Consider the following 16,460-nt stretch of genomic DNA (forward strand, 5'->3'; position numbering starts at 1 on the left):
GACATACGGTAATCGAATGTAAGGCATTCCACGTTATCATTGTCACGAGGAACTCGGAAGAAGGCCAGTCGTTGACTGTTGCTGGTTGTTGTAGCGGTGAAAATGCACGGAAAATCTGTAAAAGCAGTAGCGGAGGCTAGACAATGTTGCTTGCCAGCCAAGGGCCTTGCCCTCTGAAGCAGTGATCGCTTCGATGCTTCTTATGTGCAGCTTTCAGAAATGACGTCGCAGATGACATACGGTAATCGAATGTAAGGCATTCCACGTTATCATTGTCACGAGGAACTCGGAAGAAGGCCAGTCGTTGACAGTTGCTGGTTGTTGTAGCGGTGAAAATCCACGGAAAATCTGTAAAAGCAGTAGCGAAGACTAGACAATGTTGCTTGCCAGCCAAGTGCCGTGCCCTCTGAAGCAGTGGTCGCTTCGATAATTCTTATGTACAGCATTCAGAAATCACGTCGCAGATGACATACGGTAATCGAATGTAAGGCATTCCACGTTATCATTGTCACGAGGAACTCGGAAGAAGGCCAGTCGTTGACAGTTGCTGGTTGTTGTAGCGGTGAAAATCCACGGAAAATCTGTAAAAGCAGTAGCGGAGACTAGACAATGTTGCTTGCCAGCCAGGTGCCGTGCCCTCTGAAGCAGTGGTCGCTTCGATAATTCTTATGTACAGCATTCAGAAATCACGTCGCAGATGACATACGGTAATCGAATCTAAGGCATTTCACGGTATCATTGTCACGAGGAATTCGAAAGAAGGCCAGTCGTTGACAGTTGTTGGTTGTTATAGCGGTGAAAATACACGGAAAATCTGCAAAAGCATTAGCGGAGGATAGACAATGTTGCTTGCCAGCCAAGGGTCGTGCCCTCTGAAGCAGTGGTCGCTTCGATGCTTATTATGTACAGCAGAGAGGATGTCGCAGATGACATACGGTAATCGAGCGTAAGGCATTCCACGTTACCATTGTCACGAGGCACTATTAACAAGGCCAGTCGTTGACAGTTGCTGGTTTTTGTAGCAGTGAAAATCCACGGCAAAATCTGCAAAAGCAGTAGTGGATGCTCAGACATGTTGCTTGCTAACCAAGTGCCTTGCCCTCTGAAGCAGTGGTCGCTGCGATGCTCCTTATGTACAGCAATCAGAGATGACGTCGAAGATGATATACTGTAATCGAATGTAAGGCATTTCACGGTATCATTGCCACGAAGAACTCGGAAGAAGGCCAGTCGTTGACAGTTGCTGGTTGTTGTAGCGGTGAAAATCCACGGAAAATCTGTAAAAGCAGTAGCGGAGGCTAGACAATGTTGCTTGCCAGCCAAGGGCCTTGCCCTCTGAAGCAGTGATCGCTTGGATGCTTCTTATGTGCAGCATTCAGAAATGACGTCGCAGATGACATACGGTAATCGAGCGTAAGGCATTCCACGTTACCATTGTCACGAGGCACTATTAGGAAGGCCAGTCGTTGACAGTTTCTGGTTTTTGTAGCAGTGAAAATCAACGGAAAATCTGCAAAAGCAGTAGCGGAGGCTAGACAATGTTGCTTGCCAGCCAAGGGCTGTGCCCTCTGAAGCAGTGATCGGTTCGATGCTTCTTATGTGCAGCATTCAGAAATGACGTCGCAGATGACATACGGTAATCGAATGTAAGGCATTCCACGTTATCATTGTCACGAGGAACTCGGAAGAAGGCCAGTCGTTGACAGTTGCTGGTTGTTGGAGCGGTGAAATACCACGGAAAATCTGTAAAAGCAGTAGCGGAGGCTAGACAATGTTGCTTGCCAGCCAAGGGCCTTGCCCTCTGAAGCAGTGATCGCTTCGATGCTTCTTATGTGCAGCTTTCAGAAATGACGTCGCAGATGACATACGGTAATCGAATGTAAGGCATTCCACGTTATCATTGTCACGAGGAACTCGGAAGAAGGCCAGTCGTTGACAGTTGCTGGTTGTTGTAGCGGTGAAAATCCACGGAAAATCTGTAAAAGCAGTAGCGGAGACTAGACAATGTTGCTTGCCAGCCAAGTGCCGTGCCCTCTGAAGCAGTGGTCGCTTCGATAATTCTTATGTACAGCATTCAGAAATCACGTCGCAGATGACATACGGTAATCGAATCTAAGGCATTTCACGGTATCATTGTCACGAGGAATTCGGAAGAAGGCCAGTCGTTGACAGTTGTTGGTTGTTATAGCGGTGAAAATAGACGGAAAATCTGCAAAAGCATTAGCGGAGGATAGACAATGTTGCTTGCCAGCCAAGGGTCGTGCCCTCTGAAGCAGTGGTCGCTTCGATGCTTATTATGTACAGCAATCAGAGATGACGTCGCAGATGACATACGGTAATCGAATGTAAGGCATTCCACGTTATCATTGTCACGAGGAACTCGGAAGAAGGCCAGTCGTTGACAGTTGCTGGTTGTTGTAGCGGTGAAAATCCACGGAAAATCTGTAAAAGCAGTAGCGGAGGCTAGACAATGTTGCTTGCCAGCCAAGGGCCGTGCCCTCTGAAGCAATGATCGCTTCGATGCTTCTTATGTGCAGGATTCAGAAATGACGTCGCAGATGACATACGGTAATCGAATGTAAGGCATTCCACGTTATCATTGTCACGAGGAACTCGGAAGAAGGCCAGTCGTTGACAGTTGCTGGTTTTTGTAGCAGTGAAAATCCACGGAAAATCTGCAAAAGCAGTAGCGGAGGCTAGACAATGTTGCTTGCCAGCCAAGGGCTGTGCCCTCTGAAGCAGTGATCGGTTCGATGCTTCTTATGTGCAGCATTCAGAAATGACGTCGCAGATGACATACGGTAATCGAATGTAAGGCATTCCACGTTATCATTGTCACGAGGAACTCGGAAGAAGGCCAGTCGTTGACAGTTGCTGGTTGTTGGAGCGGTGAAATACCACGGAAAATCTGTAAAAGCAGTAGCGGAGGCTAGACAATGTTGCTTGCCAGCCAAGGGCCTTGCCCTCTGAAGCAGTGATCGCTTCGATGCTTCTTATGTGCAGCATTCAGAAATGACGTCGCAGATGACATACGGTAATCGAATTTAAGGCATTCCACGTTATCATTGTCACGAGGAACTCGGAAGAAGGCCAGTCGTTGACTGTTGCTGGTTGTTGTAGCGGTGAAAATGCACGGAAAATCTTTAAAAGCAGTAGCGGAGGCTAGACAATGTTGCTTGCCAGCCAAGGGCCTTGCCCTCTGAAGCAGTGATCGCTTCGATGCTTCTTATGTGCAGCTTTCAGAAATGACGTCGCAGATGACATACGGTAATCGAATGTAAGGCATTCCACGTTATCATTGTCACGAGGAACTCGGAAGAAGGCCAGTCGTTGACAGTTGCTGGTTGTTGTAGCGGTGAAAATCCACGGAAAATCTGTAAAAGCAGTAGCGGAGACTAGACAATGTTGCTTGCCAGCCAAGTGCCGTGCCCTCTGAAGCAGTGGTCGCTTCGATAATTCTTATGTACAGCATTCAGAAATCACGTCGCAGATGACATACGGTAATCGAATGTAACGCATTCCACGTTATCATTGTCACGAGGAACTCGGAAGAAGGCCAGTCGTTGACAGTTGCTGGTTGTTGTAGCGGTGAAAATCCACGGAAAATCTGTAAAAGCAGTAGCGGAGACTAGACAATGTTGCTTGCCAGCCAGGTGCCGTGCCCTCTGAAGCAGTGGTCGCTTCGATAATTCTTATGTACAGCATTCAGAAATCACGTCGCAGATGACATACGGTAATCGAATCTAAGGCATTTCACGGTATCATTGTCACGAGGAATTCGAAAGAAGGCCAGTCGTTGACAGTTGTTGGTTGTTATAGCGGTGAAAATACACGGAAAATCTGCAAAAGCATTAGCGGAGGATAGACAATGTTGCTTGCCAGCCAAGGGTCGTGCCCTCTGAAGCAGTGGTCGCTTCGATGCTTATTATGTACAGCAGAGAGGATGTCGCAGATGACATACGGTAATCGAGCGTAAGGCATTCCACGTTACCATTGTCACGAGGCACTATTAACAAGGCCAGTCGTTGACAGTTGCTGGTTTTTGTAGCAGTGAAAATCCACGGCAAAATCTGCAAAAGCAGTAGTGGATGCTCAGACATGTTGCTTGCTAACCAAGTGCCTTGCCCTCTGAAGCAGTGGTCGCTGCGATGCTCCTTATGTACAGCAATCAGAGATGACGTCGAAGATGATATACTGTAATCGAATGTAAGGCATTTCACGGTATCATTGCCACGAAGAACTCGGAAGAAGGCCAGTCGTTGACAGTTGCTGGTTGTTGTAGCGGTGAAAATCCACGGAAAATCTGTAAAAGCAGTAGCGGAGGCTAGACAATGTTGCTTGCCAGCCAAGGGCCTTGCCCTCTGAAGCAGTGATCGCTTGGATGCTTCTTATGTGCAGCATTCAGAAATGACGTCGCAGATGACATACGGTAATCGAGCGTAAGGCATTCCACGTTACCATTGTCACGAGGCACTATTAGGAAGGCCAGTCGTTGACAGTTTCTGGTTTTTGTAGCAGTGAAAATCCACGGAAAATCTGCAAAAGCAGTAGCGGAGGCTAGACAATGTTGCTTGCCAGCCAAGGGCTGTGCCCTCTGAAGCAGTGATCGGTTCGATGCTTCTTATGTGCAGCATTCAGAAATGACGTCGCAGATGACATACGGTAATCGAATGTAAGGCATTCCACGTTATCATTGTCACGAGGAACTCGGAAGAAGGCCAGTCGTTGACAGTTGCTGGTTGTTGGAGCGGTGAAATACCACGGAAAATCTGTAAAAGCAGTAGCGGAGGCTAGACAATGTTGCTTGCCAGCCAAGGGCCTTGCCCTCTGAAGCAGTGATCGCTTCGATGCTTCTTATGTGCAGCATTCAGAAATGACGTCGCAGATGACATACGGTAATCGAATGTAAGGCATTCCACGTTATCATTGTCACGAGGAACTCGGAAGAAGGCCAGTCGTTGACTGTTGCTGGTTGTTGTAGCGGTGAAAATGCACGGAAAATCTGTAAAAGCAGTAGCGGAGGCTAGACAATGTTGCTTGCCAGCCAAGGGCCTTGCCCTCTGAAGCAGTGATCGCTTCGATGCTTCTTATGTGCAGCTTTCAGAAATGACGTCGCAGATGACATACGGTAATCGAATGTAAGGCATTCCACGTTATCATTGTCACGAGGAACTCGGAAGAAGGCCAGTCGTTGACAGTTGCTGGTTGTTGTAGCGGTGAAAATCCACGCAAAATCTGTAAAAGCAGTAGCGGAGACTAGACAATGTTGCTTGCCAGCCAAGTGCCGTGCCCTCTGAAGCAGTGGTCGCTTCGATAATTCTTATGTACAGCATTCAGAAATCACGTCGCAGATGACATACGGTAATCGAATCTAAGGCATTTCACGGTATCATTGTCACGAGGAATTCGGAAGAAGGCCAGTCGTTGACAGTTGTTGGTTGTTATAGCGGTGAAAATAGACGGAAAATCTGCAAAAGCATTAGCGGAGGATAGACAATGTTGCTTGCCAGCCAAGGGTCGTGCCCTCTGAAGCAGTGGTCGCTTCGATGCTTATTATGTACAGCAATCAGAGATGACGTCGCAAATGACATACGGTAATCGAGCGTAAGGCATTCCACGTTACCATTGTCACGAGGCACTATTAAGAAGGCCAGTCGTTGACAGTTGCTGGTTGTTGTAGCGGTGAAAATCCACGGAAAATCTGTAAAAGCAGTAGCGGAGACTAGACAATGTTGCTTGCCAGCCAAGTGCCGTGCCCTCTGAAGCAGTGATGGCTTCGATGCTTCTTATGTACAGCATTCAGAAATGACGTTGCAGATGAGATACAGTTGCTGGTTGTTGTAGCGGTGAAAATGCACGGAAAATCTGCAAAAGCAGTAGTGGAGGCTAGACAATGTTGCTTGCCAGCCAAGTGCCGTGCCCTCTGAAGCAGTGGTTGCTTCGATGCTTATGTACATCATTGAAAATTGACGTCGCAAATGAGATACGGTAATCGAATGTAGGGCATTTCACGGTATCATTGTCACGAGGAACTCGGAGGAAGGCCACTCGTTGACCGTTGCTGGTTGTTGTAGCGGTGAAAATCCACGACAACATCTTCAAGAGCAGTAGCGGAGGATAGACACTGTTGCTTGCCAGCCAAGTGCCGTGCCCTCTGAAGCAGTGGTCGCTTCGATGCTTCTTATGTACAGCATTCAGAAATGAAGTCGCAGATGACATAAGGTAATCGAATGTAAGGCATTTCACGGTATCATCGTCACGAGGAAATCGGAAGAAGGCCAGTCGTTGACAGTTGCTGGTTGCTGTAGCGGTGAAAATACACCGAAAATCTGCAAAAGCAGTAGCGGAGGATAGACAATGTTGCTTGCCAGTAAAGTGCCGTGCCCTCTGAAGCAGTGGTTGCTTCGATGCTTCTTATGTACAGCATTGAGAATTGACGTCGCAGATAAGATACGGTAATCGAATGTAGGGCATTTCACAGTATCATTGTCACGAGGAACTCGAAAGAAGGCCACTCATTGACCGTTGCTGGTTGTTGTAGCGGTGAAAATCCACGGCAAGATCTTCAGGAGCAGTAGCGGAGGATAGACAATGTTGCTTGCCAGCCAAGTGCCGTGCCCTCTGAAGCAGTGGTTGCTTGGATGCTTCTTATGTACAGCATTCAGAATTGACGTCGCAGATGAGATACGGTAATCGAACGTAAGGCATTTCACGGTATCATTGTCACGAGGAACTCGGAAGAAGGCCAGTCGTTGACCGTTGCTGGTTGTTGTAGCGGTGAAAATCCACGGAAAATCTGCAAAAGCAGAAGCGGAGTCTGGACAATGTTGCTTGGCAGCCAAGTGCCGTGCCCTCTGAAGCAGTGGTCGCTTCGGTGCTTCTTATGTACAGCATTCAGAAATGGTGTCGCAGATAACATACGGTAATCGAATGTAAGGCATTCCACGGTATCATATTCACGAGGAACTCGGAAGAAGGCCAGTCGTTGACAGTTGCTGGCTGTTGCAGGGGTGAAAATCCACGGAAAATCTGTAAAAGCAGTAGCGGAGGCTGGACTATGTTGCCTGCCAGCCAAGTGCCGTGCTCTCTGAAGCAGTGGTCGCTTCGATGCTTCTTATGCACAGCATTCAGAAATGAGGTCGCAGAGGACATACGGTAATCGAATCTAAGGCATATCACGGTATCATTGCCACGAGGAACTCGGAAGAAGGCCAGTCGTTGACAGTTGCTGGTTGTTATAGCGGTGAAAATCCACGGAAAATCTGCAAAAGCAGCAGCGGAGGCTAGACAATGTTGCTTGCCAGCCAAGGGCCGCGCCCTCTGAAGCAGTGATCGCTTCGATGCTTCTTAAATGCAGCATTCAGAAATGACGTCGCAGATGACATACGGTAATCGAATGTAAGGCATTCCACGTTATCATTGTCACGAGGAACTCGGAAGAAGGCCAGTCGTTGACAGTTGCTGGTTGTTGTAGCGGTGAAAATCCACGGAAAATCTGTAAAAGCAGTAGCGGAGGCTAGACAATGTTGCTTGCCAGCCAAGGGCCGTGCCCTCTGAAGCAATGATCGCTTCGATGCTTCTTATGTGCAGCATTCAGAAATGACGTCGCAGATGACATGCGGTAATCGAATGTAAGGCATTCCACGTTATCATTGTCACGAGGAACTCGGAAGAAGGCCAGTCGTTGACAGTTGCTGGTTGTTGTAGCGGTGAAAATCCACGGAAAATCTGTAAAAGCAGTAGCGGAGACTAGACAATGTTGCTTGCCAGCCAAGTGCCGTGCCCTCTGAAGCAGTGGTCGCTTCGATAATTCTTATGTACAGCATTCAGAAATCACGTCGCAGATGACATACGGTAATCGAATCTAAGGCATTTCACGGTATCATTGTCACGAGGAATTCGGAAGGAGGCCAGACGTTGACAGTTGTTGGTTGTTATAGCGGTGAAAATACACGGAAAATCTGCAAAAGCATTATGCGGAGGATAGACAATGTTGCTTGCCAGCCAAGGGTCGTGCCCTCTGAAGCAGTGGTCGCTTCGATGCTTATTATGTACAGCAATCAGAGATGACGTCGCAGATGACATACGGTAATCGAGCGTAAGGCATTCCACGTTACCATTGTCACGAGGCACTATTAACAAGGCCAGTCGTTGACAGTTGCTGGTTTTTGTAGCAGTGAAAATCCACGGCAAAATCTGCAAAAGCAGTAGTGGATGCTCAGACATGTTGCTTGCTAACCAAGTGCCTTGCCCTCTGAAGCAGTGGTCGCTGCGATGCTCCTTATGTACAGCAATCAGAGATGACGTCGAAGATGATATACTGTAATCGAATGTAAGGCATTTCACGGTATCATTGCCACGAAGAACTCGGAAGAAGGCCAGTCGTTGACAGTTGCTGGTTGTTGTAGCGGTGAAAATCCACGGAAAATCTGTAAAAGCAGTAGCGGAGGCTAGACAATGTTGCTTGCCAGCCAAGGGCCTTGCCCTCTGAAGCAGTGATCGCTTCGATGCTTCTTATGTGCAGCATTCAGAAATGACGTCGCAGATGACATACGGTAATCGAATGTAAGGCATTCCACGTTATCATTGTCACGAGGAACTCGGAAGAAGGCCAGTCGTTGACTGTTGCTGGTTGTTGTAGCGGTGAAAATCCACGGAAAATCTGTAAAAGCAGTAGCGGAGGCTAGACAATGTTGCTTGCCAGCCAAGGGCTTTTGCTTCTGAAGCAGTGATCGCTTCGATGCTTCTTATGTGCAGCATTCAGAAATGACGTCGCAGATGACATACGGTAATGGAATGTAAGGCATTCCACGTTATCATTGTCACGAGGAACTCGGAAGAAGGCCAGTCGTTGACAGTTGCTGGTTGTTGTAGCGGTGAAAATCCACGGAAAATCTGTAAAAGCAGTAGCGGAGACTAGACAATGTTGCTTGCCAGCCAAGTGCCGTGCCCTCTGAAGCAGTGGTCGCTTCGATAATTCTTATGTACAGCATTCAGAAATCACGTCGCAGATGACATACGGTAATCGAATCTAAGGCATTTCACGGTATCATTGTCACGAGGAATTCGGAAGAAGGCCAGTCGTTGACAGTTGTTGGTTGTTATAGCGGTGAAAATAGACGGAAAATCTGCAAAAGCATTAGCGGAGGATAGACCATGTTGCTTGCCAGCCAAGGGTCGTGCCCTCTGAAGCAGTGGTCGCTTCGATGCTTATTATGTACAGCAATCAGAGATGACGTCGCAAATGACATACGGTAATCGAGCGTAAGGCATTCCACGTTACCATTGTCACGAGGCACTATTAAGAAGGCCAGTCGTTGACAGTTGCTGGTTGTTGTAGCGGTGAAAATCCACGGAAAATCTGTAAAAGCAGTAGCGGAGACTAGACAATGCTGCTTGCCAGCCAAGTGCCGTGCCCTCTGAAGCAATGATTGCTTCGATGCTTCTTATGTACAGCATTCAGAAATGACGTTGCAGATGAGATACAGTTGCTGGTTGTTGTAGCGGTGAAAATGCACGGAAAATCTGCAAAAGCAGTAGTGGAGGCTAGACAATGTTGCTTGCCAGCCAAGTGCCGTGCCCTCTGAAGCAGTGGTTGCTTCGATGCTTCTTATGTACATCATTGAGAATTGACGTCGCAAATGAGATACGGTAATCGAATGTAGGGCATTTCACGGTATCATTGTCACGAGGAATTCGGAAGAAGGCCAGACGTTGACAGTTGTTGGTTGTTATAGCGGTGAAAATACACGGAAAATCTGCAAAAGCATTATGCGGAGGATAGACAATGTTGCTTGCCAGCCAAGGGTCGTGCCCTCTGAAGCAGTGGTCGCTTCGATTCTTATTATGTACAGCAATCAGAGATGACGTCGCAGATGACATACGGTAATCGAGCGTAAGGCATTCCACGTTACCATTGTCACGAGGCACTATTAACAAGGCCAGTCGTTGACAGTTGCTGGTTTTTGTAGCAGTGAAAATCCACGGCAAAATCTGCAAAAGCAGTAGTGGATGCTCAGACATGTTGCTTGCTAACCAAGTGCCTTGCCCTATGAAGCAGTGGTCGCTGCGATGCTCCTTATGTACAGCAATCAGAGATGACGTCGAAGATGATATACTGTAATCGAATGTAAGGCATTTCACGGTATCATTGCCACGAAGAACTCGGAAGAAGGCCAGTCGTTGACAGTTGCTGGTTGTTGTAGCGGTGAAAATCCACGGAAAATCTGTAAAAGCAGTAGCGGAGGCTAGACAATGTTGCTTGCCAGCCAAGGGCCTTGCCCTCTGAAGCAGTGATCGCTTCGATGCTTCTTATGTGCAGCATTCAGAAATGACGTCGCAGATGACATACGGTAATCGAATGTAAGACATTCCACGTTATCATTGTCACGAGGAACTCGGAAGAAGGCCAGTCGTTGACTGTTGCTGGTTGTTGTAGCGGTGAAAATCCACGGAAAATCTGTAAAAGCAGTAGCGGAGGCTAGACAATGTTGCTTGCCAGCCAAGGGCCTTGCCCTCTGAAGCAGTGATCGCTTCGATGCTTCTTATGTGCAGCATTCAGAAATGACGTCGCAGATGACATACGGTAATCGAATGTAAGGCATTCCACGTTATCATTGTCACGAGGAACTCTGAAGAAGGCCAGTCGTTGACAGTTGCTGGTTGTTGTAGCGGTGAAAATCCACGGAAAATCGGTAAAAGCAGTAGCGGAGACTAGACAATGTTGCTTGCCAGCCAAGTGCCGTGCCCTCTGAAGCAGTGGTCGCTTCGATAATTCTTATGTACAGCATTCAGAAATCACGTCGCAGATGACATACGGTAATCGAATCTAAGGCATTTCACGGTGTCATTGTCACGAGGAATTCGGAAGAAGGCCAGTCGTTGACAGTTGTTGGTTGTTATAGCGGTGAAAATAGACGGAAAATCTGCAAAAGCATTAGCGGAGGATAGACAATGTTGCTTGCCAGCCAAGGGTCGTGCCCTCTGAAGCAGTGGTCGCTTCGATGCTTATTATGTACAGCAATCAGAGATGACGTCGCAAATGACATACGGTAATCGAGCGTAAGGCATTCCACGTTACCATTGTCACGAGGCACTATTAAGAAGGCCAGTCGTTGACAGTTGCTGGTTGTTGTAGCGGTGAAAATCGACGGAAAATCTGTAAAAGCAGTAGCGGAGACTAGACAATGTTGCTTGCCAGCCAAGTGCCGTGCCCTCTGAAGCAGTGATTGCTTCGATGCTTCTTATGTACAGCATTCAGAAATGACGTTGCAGATGAGATACAGTTGCTGGTTGTTGTAGCGGTGAAAATGCACGGAAAATCTGCAAAAGCAGTAGTGGAGGCTAGACAATGTTGCTTGCCAGTCAAGTGCCGTGCCCTCTGAAGCAGTGGTTGCTTCGATGCTTCTTATGTACATCATTGAGAATTGACGTCGCAAATGAGATACGGTAATCGAATGTAGGGCATTTCACGGTATCATTGTCACAAGGAACTCGGAGGAAGGCCACTCGTTGACCGTTGCTGGTTGTTGTAGCGGTGAAAATCCACGACAAGATCTTCAAGAGCAGTAGCGGAGGATAGACAATGTTGCTTGCCAGCCAAGTGACGTGCCCTCTGAAGCAGTCGTCGCTTCGATGCTTCTTATGTACAGCATTCAGAAATGAAGTCGCAGATGACATAGGGTAATCGAATGTAAGGCATTTCACGGTATCATCGTCACGAGGAAATCGGAAGAAGGCCAGTCGTTGACAGTTGCTGGTTGCTGTAGCGGTGAAAATACACCGAAAATCTGCAAAAGCAGTAGCGGAGGATAGACAATGTTGCTTGCCAGTAAAGTGCCGTGCCCTCTGAAGCAGTGGTTGCTTCGATGCTTCTTATGTACAGCATTGAGAATTGACGTCGCAGATAAGATACGGTAATCGAATGTAGGGCATTTCACACTATCATTGTCACGAGGAACTCGAAAGAAGGCCACTCATTGACCGTTGCTGGTTGTTGTAGCGGTGAAAATCCACGGCAAGATCTTCAGGAGCAGTAGCGGAGGATAGACAATGTTGCTTGCCAGCCAAGAGCCGTGCCCTCTGAAGCAGTGGTTGCTTGGATGCTTCTTATGTACAGCATTCAGAATTGACGTCGCAGATGAGATACGGTAATCGAACGTAAGGCATTTCACGGTATCATATTCACGAGGAACTCGGAAGAAGGCCAGTCGTTGACCGTTGCTGGTTGTTGTAGCGGTGAAAATCCACGGAAAATCTGCAAAAGCAGAAGCGGAGTCTGGACAATGTTGCTTGGCAGCCAAGTGCCGTGCCCTCTGAAGCAGTGGTCGCTTCGGTGCTTCTTATGTACAGCATTCAGAAATGAGGTCGCAGATGACATACGGTAATCGAATGTCAGCCATTTCACGGTATCATTGTCACGAGGAACTCGGAAGAAGGCCACTCGTTGACCGTTGCTGGTTGTGGTAGCGGTCAAAATCCACGGCAAGATCTTCAATAGCAGTAGCGGAGGATAGACAATGTGGCTTGCCAACCAAGTGCCGTGCCCTCTGAAGCAGTGGTCGCTTCGATGCTTCTTATGTGCAGCATTCAGAAATGACGTCGCAGATGACATACGGTAATCGAATGTAAGGCATTTCACGGTATCATTGCCACGAAGAACTCGGAAGAAGGCCAGTCGTTGACAGTTGCTGGTTGTTGTAGCGGTGAAAATCCACGGAAAATCTGTAAAAGCAGTAGCGGAGGCTAGACAATGTTGCTTGCCAGCCAAGGGCCTTGCCCTCTGAAGCAGTGATCGCTTCGATGCTTCTTATGTGCAGCATTCAGAAATGACGTCGCAGATGACATACGGTAATCGAATGTAAGGCATTCCACGTTATCATTGTCACGAGGAACTCGGAAGAAGGCCAGTCGTTGACTGTTGCTGGTTGTTGTAGCGGTGAAAATCCACGGAAAATCTGTAAAAGCAGTAGCGGAGGCTAGACAATGTTGCTTGCCAGCCAAGGGCCTTGCCCTCTGAAGCAGTGATCGCTTCGATGCTTCTTATGTGCAGCATTCAGAAATGACGTCGCAGATGACATACGGTAATCGAATGTAAGGCATTCCACGTTATCATTGTCACGAGGAACTCGGAAGAAGGCCAGTCGTTGACAGTTGCTGGTTGTTGTAGCGGTGAAAATCCACGGAAAATCTGTAAAAGCAGTAGCGGAGACTAGACAATGTTGCTTGCCAGCCAAGTGCCGTGCCCTCTGAAGCAGTGGTCGCTTCGATAATTCTTATGTACAGCATTCAGAAATCACGTCGCAGATGACATACGGTAATCGAATCTAAGGCATTTCACGGTATCATTGTCACGAGGAATTCGGAAGAAGGCCAGTCGTTGACAGTTGTTGGTTGTTATAGCGGTGAAAATAGACGGAAAATCTGCAAAAGCATTAGCGGAGGATAGACAATGTTGCTTGCCAGCCAAGGGTCGTGCCCTCTGAAGCAGTGGTCGCTTCGATGCTTATTATGTACAGCAATCAGAGATGACGTCGCAAATGACATACGGTAATCGAGCGTAAGGCATTCCACGTTACCATTGTCACGAGGCACTATTAAGAAGGCCAGTCGTTGACAGTTGCTGGTTGTTGTAGCGGTGAAAATCCACGGAAAATCTGTAAAAGCAGTAGCGGAGACTAGACAATGCTGCTTGCCAGCCAAGTGCCGTGCCCTCTGAAGCAATGATTGCTTCGATGCTTCTTATGTACAGCATTCAGAAATGACGTTGCAGATGAGATACAGTTTCTGGTTGTTGTAGCGGTGAAAATGCACGGAAAATCTGCAAAAGCAGTAGTGGAGGCTAGACAATGTTGCTTGCCAGCCAAGTGCCGTGCCCTCTGAAGCAGTGGTTGCTTCGATGCTTCTTATGTACATCATTGAGAATTGACGTCGCAAATGAGATACGGTAATCGAATGTAGGGCATTTCACGGTATCATTGTCACGAGGAATTCGGAAGAAGGCCAGACGTTGACAGTTGTTGGTTGTTATAGCGGTGAAAATACACGGAAAATCTGCAAAAGCATTATGCGGAGGATAGACAATGTTGCTTGCCAGCCAAGGGTCGTGCCCTCTGAAGCAGTGGTCGCTTCGATTCTTATTATGTACAGCAATCAGAGATGACGTCGCAGATGACATACGGTAATCGAGCGTAAGGCATTCCACGTTACCATTGTCACGAGGCACTATTAACAAGGCCAGTCGTTGACAGTTGCTGGTTTTTGTAGCAGTGAAAATCCACGGCAAAATCTGCAAAAGCAGTAGTGGATGCTCAGACATGTTGCTTGCTAACCAAGTGCCTTGCCCTCTGAAGCAGTGGTCGCTGCGATGCTCCTTATGTACAGCAATCAGAGATGACGTCGAAGATGATATACTGTAATCGAATGTAAGGCATTTCACGGTATCATTGCCACGAAGAACTCGGAAGAAGGCCAGTCGTTTACAGTTGCTGGTTGTTGTAGCGGTGAAAATCCACGGAAAATCTGTAAAAGCAGTAGCGGAGGCTAGACAATGTTGCTTGCCAGCCAAGGGCCTTGCCCTCTGAAGCAGTGATCGCTTCGATGCTTCTTATGTGCAGCATTCAGAAATGACGTCGCAGATGACATACGGTAATCGAATGTAAGGCATTCCACGTTATCATTGTCACGAGGAACTCGGAAGAAGGCCAGTCGTTGACAGTTGCTGGTTGTTGTAGCGGTGAAAATCCACGGAAAATCTGTAAAAGCAGTAGCGGAGACTAGACAATGTTGCTTGCCAGCCAAGTGCCGTGCCCTCTGAAGCAGTGGTCGCTTCGATAATTCTTATGTACAGCATTCAGAAATCACGTCGCAGATGACATACGGTAATCGAATCTAAGGCATTTCACGGTGTCATTGTCACGAGGAATTCGGAAGAAGGCCAGTCGTTGACAGTTGTTGGTTGTTATAGCGGTGAAAATAGACGGAAAATCTGCAAAAGCATTAGCGGAGGATAGACAATGTTGCTTGCCAGCCAAGGGTCGTGCCCTCTGAAGCAGTGGTCGCTTCGATGCTTATTATGTACAGCAATCAGAGATGACGTCGCAAATGACATACGGTAATCGAGCGTAAGGCATTCCACGTTACCATTGTCACGAGGCACTATTAAGAAGGCCAGTCGTTGACAGTTGCTGGTTGTTGTAGCGGTGAAAATCCACGGAAAATCTGTAAAAGCAGTAGCGGAGACTAGACAATGTTGCTTGCCAGCCAAGTGCCGCGCCCTCTGAAGCAGTGATTGCTTCGATGCTTCTTATGTACAGCATTCAGAAATGACGTTGCAGATGAGATACAGTTGCTGGTTGTTGTAGCGGTGAAAATGCACGGAAAATCTGCAAAAGCAGTAGTGGAGGCTAGACAATGTTGCTTGCCAGCCAAGTGCCGTGCCCTCTGAAGCAGTGGTTGCTTCGATGCTTCTTATGTACATCATTGAGAATTGACGTCGCAAATGAGATACGGTAATCGAATGTAGGGCATTTCACGGTATCATTGTCACGAGGAACTCGGAGGAAGGCCACTCGTTGACCGTTGCTGGTTGTTGTAGCGGTGAAAATCCACGACAAGATCTTCAAGAGCAGTAGCGGAGGATAGACAATGTTGCTTGCCAGCCAAGTGACGTGCCCTCTGAAGCAGTCGTCGCTTCGATGCTTCTTATGTACAGCATTCAGAAATGAAGTCGCAGATGACATAGGGTAATCGAATGTAAGGCATTTCACGGTATCATCGTCACGAGGAAATCGGAAGAAGGCCAGTCGTTGACAGTTGCTGGTTGCTGTAGCGGTGAAAATACACCGAAAATCTGCAAAAGCAGTAGCGGAGGATAGACAATGTTGCTTGCCAGTAAAGTGCCGTGCCCTCTGAAGCAGTGGTTGCTTCGATGCTTCTTATGTACAGCATTGAGAATTGACGTCGCAGATAAGATACGGTAATCGAATGTAGGGCATTTCACACTATCATTGTCACGAGGAACTCGAAAGAAGGCCACTCATTGACCGTTGCTGGTTGTTGTAGCGGTGAAAATCCACGGCAAGATCTTCAGGAGCAGTAGCGGAGGATAGACAATGTTGCTTGCCAGCCAAGTGCCGTGCCCTCTGAAGCAGTGGTTGCTTGGATGCTTCTTATGTACAGCATTCAGAATTGACGTCGCAGATGAGATACGGTAATCGAACGTAAGGCATTTCACGGTATCATTGTCACGAGGAACTCGGAAGAAGGCCAGTCGTTGACCGTTGCTGGTTGTTGTAGCGGTGAAAATCCACGGAAAATCTGCAAAAGCAGAAGCGGAGTCTGGACAATGTTGCTTGGCAGCCAAGTGCCGTGCCCTCTGAAGCAGTGGTCGCTTCGGTGCTTCTTATGTACAGCATTCAGAAATGAGGTCGCAGATGACATACGGTAATCGAATGTCAGCC

The sequence above is a fragment of the Amblyomma americanum genome, chromosome 11 (assembly GCF_052857255.1).
Source record: "Amblyomma americanum isolate KBUSLIRL-KWMA chromosome 11, ASM5285725v1, whole genome shotgun sequence".
Classification (NCBI taxonomy): domain Eukaryota; kingdom Metazoa; phylum Arthropoda; class Arachnida; order Ixodida; family Ixodidae; genus Amblyomma; species Amblyomma americanum.